The following is a 19446-nucleotide window of genomic DNA, read 5'->3' as shown; positions in this document are numbered from 1 at the left end:
ACGTGTGTGCGGCTTGCTGATGGTGAGCCTTCAAGTTGCTTGAACGCTCTGGACCAGAGCTAACGACATCCGGTTTGTAGTAATGGATACAGTCACATATCGGGTTATTATTTTTTTGTTGACAATATTGCAATATAATGTTTGTTGGCTGCACCAACAGGTAACCTTCATAGCTTGTTCTCCATCTCCTGTTTAAATAGGATCTGTGATCTACTGATTAAATAGGGAACAAATTCATTTTCAGCACTCCCCCCCCATGGCTGGTTAAAACTTGTTATCATATCGTATCGGCACCTAAGTATTGTGACAATATCGTGTCGTGAGGTCTCTGGCAAATCCCAGCCTTACTGGTTAGGACCGAGGACCAACCCGGTCTTCCATTGACTTCTCTCTGCAGTGTTTGACAAACAAAGAAGACATCTACAACCACACCACCACTATCAGATTAGAGCCATAAAGGAGTCATCTACCACCCCACTACCACTATCAGATTAGAGCCATAAAGGAGACTAGACATCTACCACCACACCACCACTATCAGAGTAGAGCCATAAAGGAGACTAGACATCTACCACCCCACTACCACTATCAGATTAGAGCCATAGAGGAGACTAGACATCTACCACCACACCATCGCTATCAGATTAGAGACATAAAGGAGACATCTACCACCACACCACCACTATCAGATTAGAGCCATAAAGGAGACATCTACCACCCCACTACCACTATCAGATTAGAGCCATAAAGGAGCCTAGACATCTACCACCCCACCACCACTATCAGATTAGAGCCATAAAGGAGACATCTACCACCACACCACCACTATCAGATTAGAGACATAAAGGAGACATCTACAACCCCACTACCACTATCAGATTAGAGACATAAAGGAGTCATCTACCACCCCACTACCACTATCAGATTAGAGACATAAAGGAGACATCTACCACCCCACCACCACTATCAGATTAGAGACATAAAGGAGACATCTACCACCCCACTACCACTATCAGATTAGAGCCATAAAGGAGACTAGACATCTACCACCCCACTACCACTACAGGTTAGAGCCATAAAGGAGACATCTACCACCACACCACCACTATCAGATTAGAGCCATAAAGGAGCCATCTACCACCACAGCCTTACTGGTTAGGACCGAGGACTACCCAGGTCTTCCGTTGACTTCTCTCTGCAGTGTTTGACAAAATGACAGTTCAGATCATTGATAAATCTTCCTTACGGAGAGACAAGATTTGCTGTGACACATCATCAGTAGTGACTTTATAAAACACTGTTGTAGCAAAATGTGATGGCACCTGGTGGGAGGGTTGGAGAGCAGGGAGGGGGGGGAGAAGGTTTAGAAGAAGGGATTAGGAGAGGGTAGACAAGGCTAATGACGTTCTACGGGCGAGGGGTCAGGGTGCCCATGTGGAGTGTGGAGCATTGACCGGAGTCCCTAGCTGGCGTTGGTTGGCGGTGTCTACTTGATGTTCTTGAGCAAGGAGGTGCGAGCGTTCACCACGGCCTTGAAAGCATCCTCGCTGCCCGGGGCAACGCACTTATCCGGATGGAGCAGCACAGCCAGCTTCCTGTATGCCTTGTTAACCTCCTCCCTGGAAACACAAACAGGAACCAACGTTAGACCAAGAGGAAGGCGCTGTTGATGTCGCCGTGTGTGTGTGTGTGTGTGTGTGTGTGTGTGTGTGTGTGTGTGTGTGTGTGTGTGTGTGTGTGTGTGTGTGTGTGTGTGTGTGTGTGTGTGTGTGTGTGTGTGTGTGTGAAGAAGTTGATTGTCAGGTGGACTGAGTAATGAGATTCACCACTGTTTCTTAATCCCCTCACTAAATCCAAGCCCCGAATCCCCTACACACACACACACACACTTAGCTGCCTCATATCAGGGAAGATGTAAATTACCCGGAGAAGTCTGTTTTTTTGAGAGAGCGAGAGAGAGTAGGGAGAGAAAGAGAATGAGAGAGAAATGATTTGTTGAGAAGCAACTGCTTGCTAAGGTTAAGTTTAGGTTTAGAATAAGGGTTAGGGCTAGGGTAAGGGTTAAGTTTAGGTTTAGAATAAGGGTTAGGGCAAGGGTAAGGGTTAAGTTTAAGGATAAGGGCTACTAGATAGGTTAAATGTTACTGATAGTCAGTCCATCTGTCGATGCTCTACAGACTATTCAAATAAAGTGTTCTCTTCTTTTGCCAACATGAAAACCTGTCATGTCAATAAACAAACACATTTAATTGAATTGAGTACAGATCAGAGTGTGGAGGATGAACTGACAGAGTAGAGGATAGGATAGCGTGACTGAGTGTGTGCTGTTGGAGTGGGACTGCATGATAACATGACGACAGGGGTGCTGTTGGAGTGGGACTGCATGATAACATGACGACAGGGGTGCTGTTGGAGTGGGACTGCATGATAACATGACGACAGGGGTGCTGTTGGAGTGGGACTGCATGATAACATGACAACAGGGGTGCTGTTGGAGTGGGACTGCATGATAACAACGACAGGGTGCTGTTGGAGTGGGACTGCATGATAATGACGACAGGGGTGCTGTTGGAGTGGGACTGCATGATAACATGACAACAGGGGTGCTGGGAGTGGGACTGCATGATAACATGACAACAGGGTGCTGTTGGAGTGGGACTGCATGATAACATGACAACAGGGTGCTGTTGGAGTGGGACTGCATGATAACATGACAACAGGGGTGCTGTTGGAGTGGGACTGCATATAACATGACAACAGGGGTGCTGTTGAGTGGGACTGCATGATAACATGACAACAGGGGTGCTGTTGGAGTGGGACTGCATGATAACATGACGACAGGGGTGCTGTTGAGTGGGACTGCATGATAACATGACGACAGGGGTGCTGTTGGAGTGGGACTGCATGATAACATGACGACAGGGTGCTGTTGGAGTGGGACTGCATGATAACATGACGACAGGGTGCTGTTGGAGTGGGACTGCATGATAACATGACAACAGGGGTGCTGTTGGAGTGGGACTGCATGATAACATGACGACAGGGGTGCTGTTGGAGTGGGACTGCATGATAACATGACGACAGGGGTGCTGTTGGAGTGGGACTGCATGATAACATGACAACAGGGGTGCTGTTGGAGTGGGACTGCATGATAACATGACGACAGGGGTGCTGTTGGAGTGGGACTGCATGATAACATGACAACAGGGGTGCTGTTGGAGTGGGACTGCATGATAACATGACAACAGGGGTGCTGTTGGAGTGGGACTGCATGATAACATGACAACAGGGGTGCTGTTGGAGTGGGACTGCTTGATAACATGACGACAGGGGTGCTGTTGGAGTGGGACTGCATGATAACATGACGACAGGGGTGCTGTTGGAGTGGGACTGCATGATAACATGACGACAGGGGTGCTGTTGGGGTGGGACTGCATGATAACATGACGACAGGGTTGCTGTTGGAGTGGGACTGCATGATAACATGACGACAGGGGTGCTGTTGGAGTGGACTGCATGATAACATGACAACAGGGGTGCTGTTGGAGTGGGACTGCATGATAACATGACGACAGGGGTGCTGTTGGAGTGGGACTGCATGATAACATGACCGACAGGGTGCTGTTGGAGTGACTGCATGATAACATGACGACAGGGTCTAAATTGCAGTAATAGACAGGAAGGGGTTAAGAAGAGATGATCTGTCCTCTCCTGATCTTCTTACCCCTGACAGCGGCCTGTTGTCATGACAACCTCCTTAGCCCCTAGACACTTGACTAAGAGTGATTGGACAAGTCATTGTGTCATTCTGTGTGATTGGACAGGTCATTTGATCATTCTGAGTGATTGGACAAAAAATGTGTGTCCTTGTGGAGTGATTGGACAAGTGTTGTGTCATTATGGGTGATTGGACAAGTCATTGGGTCATTCTGAGTGATTGGACAGGTCATTGGGTCCTGAGTGAATGGACAGGTCATTGTGTCATTCTGAGTGATTGGACAGGTCATTGTGTCATTCTGAGTGATTGGACAGGTCATTGGGTCATTCTGAGTGATTGGACAGGTCATTGGGTCCTGAGTGAATGGACAGGTCATTGTGTCATTCTGAGTGATTGGACAGGTCATTGTGTCATTCTGAGTGATTGGACAGGTCATTGGGTCATTCTGAGTGATTGGACAGGTCATTGGGTCCTGAGTGAATGGACAGGTCATTGTGTCATTCTGTGTGATTGAACAGGTCATTGTAATACAACCCAGTTGATCAGAGGTTAATGTGGAACTATTCCAAGTGTCTAGGGCACAGGGGTCAAACTCATTCCAAGTGTCAAGGGGCACAGGGGTCAAACTCATTCCAAGTGTCAAGGGCACAGGGTCAAACTCATTACAAGTGTCTAGGGCACAGGGTCAAACTCATTCCAAGTGTCTAGGGCACAGGGGTCAAACTCATTGCAAGTGTCTAGGGCACAGGGTCAAACTCATTCCAAGTGTCCAAGGGCACAGGGGTCAAACTCATTACAAGTGTCTAGGGCACAGGGCAAACTCATTACAAGTGTCTAGGGCATAGGTCAAACTCATTCCAAGTGTCTAGGGCACAGGGGTCAAACTCATTGCAAGTGTCTAGGGCACAGGGGTCAAACTCATTACAAGTGTCTAGGGCACAGGGGTCAAACTCATTCAAGTGTCTAGGGCACAGGGGTCAAACTCATTCCAAGTGTCAAGGGCACAGGGGTCAAACTCATTCCAAGTGTCTAGGGCACAGGGTCAAACTCATTGCAAGTGTCTAGGGCACAGGGTCAAACTCATTCCAAGTGTCTAGGGCACAGGGGTCAAACTCATTCCAAGTGTCTAGGGCACAGGGGTCAAACTCATTGCAAGTGTCTAGGGCACAGGGGTCAAACTCATTACAAGTGTCTAGGGCTGGGGTCAAACTCATTCCAAGTGTCTAGGGCACAGGGGTCAAACTCATTCCAAGTGTCTAGGGCACAGGGGTCAAAGGGGTCAAACTCATTGCAAGTGTCTAGGGCACAGGGGTCAAACTCCTTCCGTCTGCAGGTACTCACTCCTCCCTTGACTGATCAATTACCTGGTTGTCTAGGTCTTAATTGGTTAGTTAGGAACTCCCTCACCTGGTTGTCTAGGTCTTAATTGGTTAGTTAGAACCCCCTCACCTGGTTGTCTGGGTCTTAATTGGTTAGTTGTGAACTCCCTCACCTGGTTGTCTGGGTCTTAATTGGTTAGTTAGGAACTCCCCCTCACCTGGTTGTCTGGGTCTTAATTGGTTAGTTAGGAACTCCCTCACCTGGTTGTCTAGGTCACAATTGGTTAGTTAGGAACTCCCCTCACCTGGTTGTCTGGGTCACAATTGTTAGTTAGGGATTTCTCCTCACCTGGTTGTCTGGGTCTTAATTGGTTAGTTAGGATTTCTCCTCACCTGGTTGTCTGGGTCTTAATTGGTTAGTTAGGATTTCTCCTCCTGGTTGTCTGGGTCTTAATTGGTTAGTTAGGAACTCCCCTCACCTGGTTGTCTGGGTCTTAATTGGTTAGTTAGGATTTCTCACTCACCTGGTTGTCTAGGTCTCAATTGGCCACAAATGTAAAGGAAATAACCAAAACCAGCAGGGACTCGGCCCTCCATGGACTGACGTGAGACACCCTGGTGACCCCTGTTCTTACCGTGTGGCTCAGGTTTCACCCCCAGCATATCCCAGGAGTCCTTGCTGTTGCGTATGCGTCGGATGGTGTCGGCCTGCTCCTTGGTGAAGCCGACAGTGACCTCCGTAACTGGCGCTTCCATACGTTCTCACACATGTCCGTTATCGAGGAGAAAAATGCCTGGAGAACACACACACACACACACACACAAAGATCACTACAATCTATCATCTATCTAGCTACAGTATCTGTATACAGTTGAAGTCGGAAGTTTACATACACTTAGGTTGGAGTCATTAAAACTTGTTTTTCACTTCACAAATGTCTTGTTACCAAACTATAGGTTTTGGTAAGTCGGTGAGGACATCTACTTTGTGCATGACACATTTCCAACAATTGTTTACAGACAGATTATTTCACTTATAGTGGTAGATGTCTAGTCTCTTTATGGCTCTAATCTGATAGTGGTAGTGGGGTGGTAGATGTCTAGTCTCTTTATGGCTCTAATCTGATAGTGGTAGTGGGGTGGTAGATGTCTAGTCTCTTTATGGCTCTAATCTGATAGTGGTAGTGGGGTGGTAGATGTCTAGTCTCCTTTATGTCTCTAATCTGATGGTGGAATTGGTAGACATCTCCTTTGGCTCTAATCTGATAGTGGTAGTGAAGTGGTAAATGTCTAGTCTATTTTTTGGCTCTAATCTGATAGTGGTAGTGGGGTGGTAGATGTCTAGTCTCCTTTATGGCTCTAATCTGATAGTGGTAGACATCTCCTTTTTGGCTCTAATCTGATAGTGGTAGTGAAGTGGTAAATGTCTAGTCTTTTTTGGCTCTAATCTGATAGTGGTAGTGGGGTTGTAGATTTCTAGTATCCTTTATGTCTCTAATCTGATAGTGGTGGTGTGGTGGTAGATGTCTCCTTTATGTCTCTAATCTGATAGTGGTAGTGGGGTGGTAGATGTCTCCTTTATGGCTCTAATCTGATAGTGGTAGTGGGGTGGTAGAATACTCCTTTATGGCTCTAATCTGATAGTGGTAGTGGGGTGGTAGATGTCTCCTTTATGTCTCTAATCTGATAGTGGTAGTGGGGTGGTAGATTTCTCCTTTATGTCTCTAATCTGATATTGGTAGATATCTCCTTTTTGGCTCTAATCTGATAGTGGTAGTGAAGTGGTAGATGGCTGCTTTATGGCTCTAATCTGATAGTGGTAGTGGGTGGTAGATGTCTAGTCTCCTTTATGGCTCTAATCTGATAGTGGTAGTGGGTGGTAGATGTCTAGTCTCCTTTATGGCTGGATGCTGGAGGAAACAGGTACAAAAGTATCTATATTCACAGTAAAACAAGTCCTATATCAACATAACCTGAAAGGCCGCTCAGCAAGGAAGAAGCCACTGCTCAAAACTGCCATGAAAAAGCCAGACTATGGTTTGCAACTGCATGGGGACAAAGATCGTACTTTTGGAGAAATGTCCTCGGGTCTGATGAAACAAAAACATAACTGTTTGGCCATAATGACCATCGTTATGTTTGGAGGAAACAGGGGAAGGCTTGCAAGCCGAGAACACCATCTCAACCGTAAAGCACGGAGGTGGCAGCATCATGTTGTGGAAGTGCTTTGCTGCAGGAGGGACTGGTGGTCGCAAATGGGTCTTCCTAATGGATAATGACCCCAAGCATACTTCAAAGTTGTGGCAAAATGGCTTAAGGACAACAAAGTCAAGGTATTGGAGTGGCCATCACAAAGCCCTAACCTCAATCTATAGACAATTTGTGGGCAGAACTTAAAAAGCGTGTGCGAGCAAGGAGGCCTACAAACCTGACTCAGTTATACCAGCTCTGTCAGGGGAATGGGCCAAAATTCACCCAATTTATTGTGGGAAGCTTGTGGAAGGCTATCAGATTAGAGCCATAAAGGAGACAGACATCTACCACCCCACTACCACTATCAGATTAGAGCCATAAAGCAGACTAGACATCTACCACCCACTACCACTATCAAGATTAGAGCCATAAAGACGAGACATCTACCACCCCACTACCACTATCAGATTAGAGCCATAAAGCAGACTAGACATCTACCACCCACTACCACTATCAGATTAGAGCCATAAAGGAGACGAGACATCTACCACCCTACCACTATCAGATTAGAGCCATAAAAGGAGACGAGACATCTACCACCCCACTACCACTATCAGATTAGAGCCATAAAGGAGACTAGACATCTAACACTATCAGATTAGAGCCATAAAGGAGACTAGACATCTACCACTATCAGATTAGAGACATAAAGGAGACTAGACATCTAACACTATCAGATTAGAGACATAAAGGAGACATCTACCACCCCACTACCACTATCAGATTAGAGCCATAAAGGAGACATCTACCACCCCACTACCACTATCAGATTAGAGACATAAAGGAGACATCTACCACCCCACTACCACTATCAGATTAGAGCCATAAAGGAGACATCTACCACCCCACTACCACTATCAGATTAGAGCCATAAAGGAGACATCTACCACCCCACCACCACTATCAGATTAGAGCCATAAAGGAGCCTAGACATCTACCACCCCACTACCACTATCAGATTAGAGACATAGAGGAGACTAGACATCTACCACCCCACTACCACTACAGATTAGAGACATAAAGGAGCCTAGACATCTACCACCCCACTACCACTATCAGATTAGAGACATAAAGGAGACATCTACCACCCCACTACCACTATCAGATTAGAGCCATAAAGGAGACATCTACCACTATGAGATTAGAGCCATAAAGGAGTCATCAACCACCCCACTACCAGTATCAGAGTAGAGACATAAAGGAGACATCTACCACCCCACTACCACTATCAGATTAGAGCCATGAAGGAGTCTTCTACCACCCCACTACCACTATCAGATTAGAGCCATGAAGGAGTCTTCTACCACCCCACTACCACTATCAGATTAGAGCCATAAAGGAGTCATCAACCACCCCACTACCACTATCAGATTAGAGACATAAAGGAGTCTTCTACCACCCCACTACCACTATGAGATTAGAGCCATAAAGGGGACATCTACCACCACACCACCACTATCAGATTAGAGCCATGAAGGAGTCTTCTACCACCCCACTACCACTATCAGATTAGAGACATAGAGGAGACTAGACATCTACCACCCCACTACCACTATCAGATTAGAGCCATGAAGGAGTCTTCTACCACCCCACTACCACTATCAGATTAGAGACATAGAGGAGACTAGACATCTACCACCCCACTACCACTATCAGATTAGAGCCATAAAGGAGACTAGACATCTACCACCCCACTACCACTATCAGATTAGAGCCATAAAGGAGACTAGACATCTACCACCCCACTACCACTATCAGATTAGAGCCATAAAGGAGACTAGACATCTATCACCCCACTACCACTATCAGATTAGAGACATAGAGAATAGACATCTACCACCCCTACCACTATCAGATTAGAGACATAGAGGAGACTAGACATCTACCACCCCACTACCACTATCAGATTAGAGCCATGAAGGAGACATCTACCACCCCACTACCACTATCAGATTAGAGACATAGAGGAGACTAGACATCTACCACCCCACTACCACTATCAGATTAGAGCCATGAAGGAGACATCTACCACCCCACTACCACCATCAGATTAGAGACATAGAGGAGACTAGACATCTACCACCCCACTACCACTATCAGATTAGAGCCATGAAGGAGACATCTACCACCCCACTACCACTATCAGATTAGAGACATAGAGGAGACTAGACATCTACCACCCCACTACCACTACAGATTAGAGACATAAAGGAGACATCTACCACCCCACTACCACTATCAGATTAGAGACATAAAGGAGACTATCTACCACCCCACTACCACTATCAGATTAGAGACATAAAGGAGACATCTACAACCCCACTACCACTATCAGATTAGAGACATAAAGGAGACATCTACCACACCTGTTGGGAATAATCAGAATTAGTTGGCAAGATGTTTTATATTCATCATATGTTTGTAAGTTACTCCTCATCAGAATGTTATTGTTGTATAATACTGTGGCGGGGTTGCAGTATCTGTTCTCTGTCAAGACTAAGTTGCTTGGGCCGGAGGGAGAGGTCAAGCGTGTATCTCTTGGCTCCACAATGTCTGTGTGCCAGTCAGTGTGTCTCTGTGATCTTGTCAAGATGGATGGATTTGATATGGCTGTTGATATGGAGGATTGGCTTATGGTTCTGAGTTTGAGAAAATAACATAGTTTAGGAGACAAAGCTGAACATAAATTATGCCTATGCTGTCTGGCTATGTGTGTCTTTGCTATAAAGAATCTCAGTTGAAATGTGTAAGGGACTCTCAGAGAATCTCATCGATAGACACTGAATTGATCTGAGAGTCACAGGGTTGTGATAGAGCTCATATAATTAAAGATGGACTTTGTGATAACTAACTCTGACTTGTGTGTGGTTTGCTCTCATGATTTGGTAAATAGAGGAAATTTCTGACACACCCCACTACCACTATCAGATTAGAGCCATAAAGGAGACATCTACCACCCCACCACCACTATCAGATTAGAGCCATAAAGGAGACATCTACCACCCCACACTACCACTATCAGATTAGAGCCATAAAGGAGACAGCCTACCACCCCACTACCACTACAGGTTAGAGACATAAAGAAGACATCTACCACCCACTACCACTACAGGTTAGAGACATAAAGGAGACATCTACCACCCCACTACCCACTACAGGTTAGAGACATAAAGAAGACATCTACCACCCCACTACCACTACAGGTTAGAGACATAAAGAAGACATCTACCACCCCACTACCACTATCAGATTAGAGACATAAAGGAGACATCTACCACCACACCACCACTATCAGATTAGAGACATAAAGGAGACATCTACCACCCCACTACCACTATCAGATTAGAGCCATAAAGGAGACATCTACCACCCCACTACCACTACAGGTTAGAGACATTAAGAAGACATCTACCACCCCACTACCACTATCAGATTAGAGACATAAAGAAGACATCTACCACCCCACTACCACTATCAGATTAGAGCCATAAAGGAGACATCTACCACCCCACTACCACTACAGGTTAGAGACATAAAGGAGACATCTACCACCCCACTACCACTACAGGTTAGAGACATAAAGAAGACATCTACCACCCCAATATATTGTATAAAACAGTATATTGCTCCATTCAGCAGCCAACGTGTATTCCCGGTAAAAACACACATTTTCAACAGTGCATAGATAACAATAACCTAGAAAATGACATAGGTTGTCACTCAACTAATGAAGCCATTTTAGCATTTGAATGCCGAAGGTGCCACAGATGTGCAAGATCAGGCTGTCTGGCACACAAAGCTGGGCACAGTGCTCAGTTTGACCAGGCTACTGATATTACTGGGGTTGTTCAGCATGCAAAATGACTTGTCGATCAATGACTGTCAACACAGTTACATGCAGGTCGACACTGAAGGAGAGAGTGCTGAAGGAGAGAGGGCTGAAGGAGAGAGGGCTGAAGGAGAGAGTGCTGAAGGAGACAGGGCTGAAGGAGAGAGGGCTGAAGGAGAGAGGGCTGAAGGAGAGAGGGCTGACGGAGAGAGGGCTGAAGGAGAGAGGGCTGAAGGAGAGAGGGCTGAAGGAGAGAGGGCTGACGGAGAGGGCTGACGGAGAGAGGGCTGAAGGAGACAGGGCTGAAGGAGAGAGGGCTGAAGGAGACAGGGCTGAAGGAGAGAGGGCTGAAGGAGAGAGGGCTGAAGGAGAGAGGGCTGACGGAGAGAGGGCTGAAGGAGAGAGGGCTGAAGGAGAGAGGGCTGACGGAGAGTGCTGAAGGAGAGAGGGCTGAAGGAGACAGGGCTGAAGGAGAGAGGGCTGAAGGAGAGAGGGCTGAAGGAGAGAGGGCTGAAGGAGAGGGTGCTGAAGGAGAGAGTGCTGAAGGAGAGAGGGCTGAAGGAGACAGGGCTGAAGGAGAGAGGGCTGAAGGAGACAGGGCTGAAGGGGAGAGGGCTAGAGGAGAGAGGGCTGAAGGAGAGAGGGCTGAAGGAGAGAGGGCTAGAGGAGAGAGGGCTGAAGGAGAGAGGGCTGAAGGAGAGAGGGCTGAAGGAGAGAGGGCTGAAGGAGAGAGGGCTGAAGGAGAGAGGGCTGAAGGAGAGAGGGCTGAAGGAGAGAGGGCTGAAGGAGAGAGGACTGAAGGAGAGAGGGCTGACAGAGAGAGGGCTGAAGGAGAGAAGGCTGGCCGGCGGAGGCCTGACGGAGAGAGGGCTGACGGAGAGAGGGCTGACGGAGAGAGGGCTGAAGGAGAGGGCTGAAGGAGAGAGGGCTGACGGGCGGGGGCCTGACGGAGAGAGGGCTGAGAGAGGGGCTGACGGAGAGGGCTGATGCTGAGAGAGGGCTGAAAGGAGACGGGCTGAAGGAGAGGGCTGAAGGAGAGAGTGCTGACGGAGAGCTGAAGGAGAGAGTGCTGAAGGAGAGAGGGCTGAAGGAGAGAGGGCTGAAGGAGAGGGCTGACAGAGAGGGCTGACGGAGGCTCTCAACGCATCCCAGTTGATGAGAGGAAGGTATAAAGAATGTCAAATTAACGGAGATTCGTAACGTTGGAATAGGTTTTTCTGACCGATGCTACATTTAGATGGGTTATGGGGTCCGCAGACGATGCACTTTTATCTTAAACATTTGAATAGGGAAAAGATGCGTATCGGTGATTCGTTATCCATCCATCAATGAGGTAACCAGCTGTGTGTGTGTGTGTGTGTGTGTGTGTGTGTGTGTGTGTGTGTGTGTGTACATACCTGAAACATCTCACTGATGCCCTCACCGCTCTGTGCTGACGTCTCAAAGTAGTGGAACCCTCTCTAGACTCCGCCCACAGCCTGCCCACTCCCTCATCGACTACACGACGCTTAATCAGATCCACCTGGCGGACACACACACACAGACACACACACAGACACACACACAGACACATGCACACGGTATTAAGTCCAATGAACCTGCATTGTTGGGTTTTGAGTATGCAAGAAAAAGGCATTTCACTGTACTCCTGCATGTGACATTAAACTTGAAAAACACACACACACACACACACCTTGTTGGCACACACACACACACCTTGTTGGCACACACAATCTAAGACGATGCTCTCCATGTTAACCATGGAGCCCATCTCCTGTTTCATCTCCCCCAGCCAGCTGTCCAACGCATCAGAGAACTCTCCCTCAGACCTACATCATACACCAACACCACCCCCTGGCTGTCCTTATAGAACTCATTACGAACCTGCAGAGACAAAGAGAGACAGAGAGAGAGAGAGAGAGACAGAGAGAGACACAGAGAGACAGAGGGAAAGACAGAGAGAGAGACAGACAGAGAGACAGACAGACAAGACAGAGACAGAGGGCTTCTGAGAGAGACAGACAGAGAGAGAGACAGAGACACAGAGAGACACAGAGAGAGACAGACAGAGAGACAGACAGACAGACGGACAGATGGACAGAGACAGACAGACAGAGAGAGAGACAGACAGAGAGAGAGACAGAGAAACAGACAGAGAAACAGACAGAGACAGACAGAGAGAGAGAGACAGAGAAACAGACAGAGAGACAGCCAGAGAGAGACAGACAGAGAGAGAGAGAGACAGAGAAACAGACAGAGAAACAGACAGAGACAGACAGAGAGAGAGAGAGACAGAGAAACAGACAGAGAGACAGACAGAGAGAGAGACAGAGAGAGAGAGAGACAGAGAAACAGACAGAGAAACAGACAGAGACAGACAGAGAGAGAGAGACAGAGAAACAGACAGACAGACAGACAGACAGACAGACAGACAGACAGACAGAGAGACAGACAGAGAGAGAGAGAGAGACAGAGAAACAGACAGAGAAACAGACAGAGACAGACAGAGAGAGAGAGAGACAGAGAAACAGACAGACAGACAGACAGACAGACAGACAGACAGACAGACAGACAGAGAGAGAGAGAGACAGAGAAACAGACAGAGAGACAGACAGACAGAGAGACAGAGAGAGAGAGAGAGACAGAGAAACAGACAGAGAGACAGAGAGAGAGAGAGAGACAGAGAAACAGACAGAGAGAGAGAGAGAGACTAACAACATTTGTGACCTGTTGCCTGTTAAAGGGTAACAGTGGGACATAAACACCATTGTAAATACAACCTATATTTATTTATTTCCCCTTTTGCCACAGACTAAACATTGTGCAACAGAATCTGCATAATTAAGGGTTAAGTACGGATTCTGTTGCAAAATGTTCTCGACAAGTTTCTCCAAACAGGATTATATCTACATTTGAGTCATTTAACAGATGCTCTTATCCAGTGCGACTTACAGCAACAATAAGGACACCTCGGCAGATTCTTTCTTCTCATCGGCTTTGGGGTTCGAACCGGTGACCTTTCATTTACCTAGGATACCTGCCGCTCTCTTTTCTATTTGACAAATGCAGGTAGGAGCCTTTCCTGTTTCATTCTGTTTGCCTCCGTTCGGTTCTTAAACAGTAACCGGTTTCCATAATGCATACACCCTTGCTGTTCCTGTGAAGCAATTCATTATTTCACCAGTAGAGGCGCCGTTGTTACACAAATCACCATGGAGTCAAACACAGTGGTGAATTAGTGAATCTCATGTTTTCAGTCAGTATTGAAACAGCAGCAAATCCACAGTAAACACAGAGACAGCATGTCTGGACATGAAAGTGTAGATGTTTTTCTGGTCAGACTGATGTAAGTATGTTCCAGTATGTTAGAAGGTAGACCATGATTCACGTTTTAAATATGTCTTTTCAGCTTTATGTGCCACTACTTTAAACATAGATTTGTAATCTAAGCCACGATAAAATAAAAGGTCGGATAAATCTAATGTATTTTTTTAACTAGGCAAGTCAGTTAAGAACAAATTCTTATTCACAATGACGGCCTACTGTCAAACCGTAACCGGACTGAGCTGGGGCAATGATGGCCTACCCGGCCAAGCCGTAACCCCGACGACTGACTGGGCAATGATGGCCTACCCCGGCCAAACCGTAACCCGGACGACGCTGGGGCAATGATGGCCTTCCCCCGGCCAAACCGTACGACGCTGGGGCAATTGTGCGCCGCACTATTGGACTCCCAATCACGGCCAGTAGTGATACAGCCTGGATTCGAACCAGGGTCTGTAGTGACACCGAGATCCAGTGCAGCTTAGAACGCTGCGCCACTCAGGTGCCCGTAAGGTGGTAAGGCAGTAAGTTACTCACTGACCTCATAGATGATCAGTGGGTACTGCTGACTTCATAGAAGATCAATAAGTACTCACTGACCTCATAGAAAATAAATAAGGTAGTAAGGTACTCACTGACCTCATAGAAGATCAATAAGGTAGTAAGGTACTCACTGAGTTCATAGAATATCAATAAGGTACTCACTGGCCTCATAGAAGATCAATAAGGCAATAAGGTACTCACTGACCTCATAGAAGAACAATAAGGTAGTAAGGTACTCACTGAGTTCATAGAATATCAAGACTCACTGACCTCATAGAAGATCAATAAGGCAATAAGGTACTCACTGACCTCATAGAAGAACAATAAGGTAGTAAGGTACTCACTGAGTTCATAGAATATCAATAAGGTACTCACTGACCTCATAGAAGATCAATAAGGCAATAAGGTACTCACTGACCTCATAGAAGATCAATAAGGTACTCACTGACTTCATAGAATATCAATAAGGTACTCACTGACCTCATAGAAAATAAATAAGGTAGTAAGATACTCACTGACCTCATAGAAGATCAATAAGGTAGTAAGGTACTCACTGAGTTCATAGAATATCAATAAGGTACTCACTGACCTCATAGAAGCTCAATAAGGCAATAAGGTACTCACTGACCTCATAGAAGATCAATAAGGTAGTAAGGTACTCACTGACCTCATAGAAGATCAATAAGGTAGTAAGGTACTCACTGAGTTCATAGAAGATCAATAAGGTACTCACTGACTTCATAGAATATCAATAAGGTACTCACTGACCTCATAGAAGATCAATAAGGCAATAAGGTACTCACTGACCTCATAGAAGATCAATAAGGCAATAAGGTACTCACTGACCTCATAGAAGATCAATAAGGCAATAAGGTACTCACTGACCTCATAGAAGATCAATAAGGCAATAAGGTACTCACTGACCTCATAGAAGATCAATAAGGCAATAAGGTACTCACTGACCTCATAGAAGATCAATAAGGCAATAAGGTACTCACTGACCTCATAGAAGATCAATAGGGTAGTAAGGTACTCACTGAGTTCATAGAATATCAATAAGGTACTCACTGACCTCATAGAAGATCAATAAGCTAGTAAGGTACTCACTGAGTTCATAGAATATCAATAAGGTACTCACTGACCTCGTAGAAGATCAATAAGGCAATACTCACTGACCTCATAGAAGATCAATAAGGTAAGGTACTCACTGACCTCATAGTCAATAAGAAGATCACTGAGTTCATAGAAGATCAGTAAGGTACTCACTGACCTCATAGAAGATCAATAAGGCAATAAGGTACTCACTGAGTTCATAGAATAATCAATAAGGTACTCACTGACCTCGTAGAAGAAGGGGTGTCCTGCCATGTCAAAGATGTTCACTTTGATCTCTCTGTCTCGCACCTGGACTCTGAAAAACAAACACCCAATCAGTCACACAGACGTCAGTAGTCTCTACAGCAGTGGTTCTCAACAAGGGAACTAGTAAGCTTTCTGGTAAAATGTACACAACAAGGGGCACTTCATGCAGAGCAGGGATTTCGTTCATTTTTCATTTACACTATTATTGCATTATTGTTGATCCAAGCTCAGAACGCTTATATTCTGGTTCCCAACACGGCTGCCTCTTAGCGAACAAGTGGAATCATAAACAGTTGCTTGTTCGTTATGTTTGCCTGCCTCTCCTGACAGCAATGGAACTGCGCTGGGATGATAGAAATACACGTGAGTTTACAAAACATTAAGAACACCTTCCTAATACTGAGTTGCTGAACAGCCTCAATTCATCAGGACATGGACTCTACAAGGTGTTCCACAGGGATGCTGGCCCATGTTGACTCCAATGCTTCACCACAGTTGTGTCAAGTTGGCTGGGTGTCCTTTGGGTGGGTGGACTGTTTCTGATACACACGGGGAAACCGTTGAGCGTGAAAAAAACCCAGCAGCGCTTGCAGTTCTTGACACAAACCGGTGCGCTCTGGCACCTACTACCATACCCCCGTTCAAAGGCACTTAAATATTTTGTCTTCGCCATTCACCTTCTGAATGACACATGTCTCAATTGTCTCAAAGTTTGAAAATACCTTTTAACCACCTGTCTCCTCCCCTTCATCTAAGTGGATTTTTTTAACAGGTGACATCACTAAGGGATCATAGCTTTCACCTGGATTCACCTGGTCAGTCTATGTCATGGAAAGAGCAGGTGTTACATAATGTTTTCGTAAACTCAGTGTATGCCTCTTACTGCTACAACATGTGTCATCATTAGGGGACAACTTACTTGGTGACCCCATAGTCGATCCCTATGGTGGCCAGATACTTGGGCACAAACCTCTTCTCACAGTATCGCTTGATGATGCAGCTCTGTAATGAGGAAAAAGTAGTAGACGTGTATAAAAGTAACAAACATATATATATAGGAGCACATTGCACGTGGAAACTATGTGTCATTCTATGCAGCGATTGCCGTGTAGGCATGGGTGATCGTGATGGTATTGATGCATTCTGCGATAGGCTACCCTAGCTGGCATGCTTTAGACAGGGACATCATCTTTTAGTTATTTTGCAGATGCTCTTATCCAGAGAGACTTGCAGTATTTAATGCTGTATTTCAAATGGCACCTTATGGGCCCGTGGGAATCGAACCCAGAACACTGGCATTGCAAGTGCCACGGTCCACCAACTGAGCCACACAGTACCATGTGGGCTCCCGAGTGGCACAGCGGTCTAAGGCACTGCATTTCAGTGCTAGAAGTGTCATTTCAGACACCCTGGTTTGATTCCAGGCTGCGTCACAACCGGCAGTGATTGGGAGTCCCATAGGGCGGTGCGCCAATTCACCCAGCGTCGGCCGGTGTAGGCTGTCATTGTAAATAAGAATATGTTCTTTAACTGACTTGCCTGGTTAAATAAATGAATAAAGAATGATGGAAAGTCGCTATCTAACATCTGTTTGTATCTAACTTGCTTTGTCTATTGCCTGTGTAAACCTGGAGATTCCACCAAGTAGGTGGAGATATTGCCATAGGCTACATCAAATCAAATGTATGTATATTGCCCTTCTTGCATCAGCTGATATCTCAAAGTACTGTGGGCCATTTGATAGGGTTGTCTGCACAGCTGGTTTCCGGTGAGGTAAGTATAATGCGACAGTTTATTTTATTGAAATGACATTATTACATCATGAGTAATGAGAGCACCTAACCTTCTCCGGCGTGGTCACGTTAAACCACGATTTTCCGTGTTGTATCTATTGTAAATCAGTTTTATTTTATTTCATAAAATACTGACGTAGGAGCTCCAGTCTACACGCACACACACACTAGTCACCGTTCAACTCCATCGTAAATGGCAGAGTTGAGTTTATTCGTCTAGCTAGGTACCTGTCTTCTTACATTGATCTGACGTTGTTAAGAAATAAAATCATCTCATTTAACTAGGTGACTCACCTTGCCCACCTCGGCATTGCCAAGACTGATCACTTTCACGCGGAGCGATTTCTTGTTCTCGCGTCTCTTCTGCACATTTGAGTCCATGCTAATGAGATTGACCAAGTATGTTAAAATATGTTATTTACGTCTTCGATGATGGCTGTTAAAAGACAGTTGGAATTTCAATCTTAGCTTAGCTTAGTTTAGCACGTCCCTTATTAACGTTATCTGGCTAGCGGGACATGTACTCCATCGTTAACGACAGTATACACCCCAGCATCTAAAATATTAGCTAGACTCGTCAAAAAAAATCTGGACAAGTGAAATATGCATCGTATGGGATAGGTAGCTTGCATGTGCTATTATAGCCAGCTCCGCTGTTTTGCACAACAAACACCTGTCTGTCAATGAATCTTATGTGCGGCAGCAGATGCATTATGAAGTCAGCAAAACCGTAGACATCCGCGTGGTCTATGATGTCATAAACCCTACAAATTCCAGCGTTGGGTGAAAAATGGGAGCCATGTTGGTCAGGGACAAATACAAAACCCAGTCTAATTGGAATGAATGGCAGTAAAAAGGCATAATCTTGATTTATTTATGCAGGAAAAAATAAAAGCAAGGTATCAGGAATTGTGTTTTATAATTGTCAACCTAAAATACAGTCTTATAGTTATACTGTATTTTATACTGTATTTATAATTATACGTCTACATTTGTGTTTTCTTGGAAAGCTTTGGGTGTTATTACATGATACAATATCACCACTTGTTATATTTACAACATATGTATTGTGTATGGCTGGATTGATTGTGTTGTTTGAATGGACTGTTGGCATTTTGGCAGTTAATTTGGGTGAAAAGTGGTTGGCTAGCTAACAAACATACATTGCCGATAAATTCTTAAGATATTGTGTAAAATAATTAATTTTATCTCAGCACTGGCAAACCATGGTTGACCAATTCTCTGACCAAAATATCGGACTTTCATACCAGAAGGGTCCATACACTCCAGTATTCTAATTCCTAA

The 19446-nt window shown here is 45.6% G+C and overlaps 1 pseudogene; it reads right to left on the bottom strand.

The window, feature by feature from the left end:
- Nucleotides 1-1117: 1117 nt before the first annotated feature.
- LOC135535083 (dnaJ homolog subfamily C member 27-like) lies at nucleotides 1118-18817 on the bottom strand (annotated as a pseudogene).
- Nucleotides 18818-19446: the final 629 nt, after the last annotated feature.

Source organism: Oncorhynchus masou, unplaced genomic scaffold (assembly GCF_036934945.1).
Source record: "Oncorhynchus masou masou isolate Uvic2021 unplaced genomic scaffold, UVic_Omas_1.1 unplaced_scaffold_4416, whole genome shotgun sequence".
In the NCBI taxonomy this organism is placed as follows: Eukaryota; Metazoa; Chordata; class Actinopteri; order Salmoniformes; family Salmonidae; genus Oncorhynchus; species Oncorhynchus masou.
This window is presented reverse-complemented; position numbering and strand designations above follow the sequence as displayed.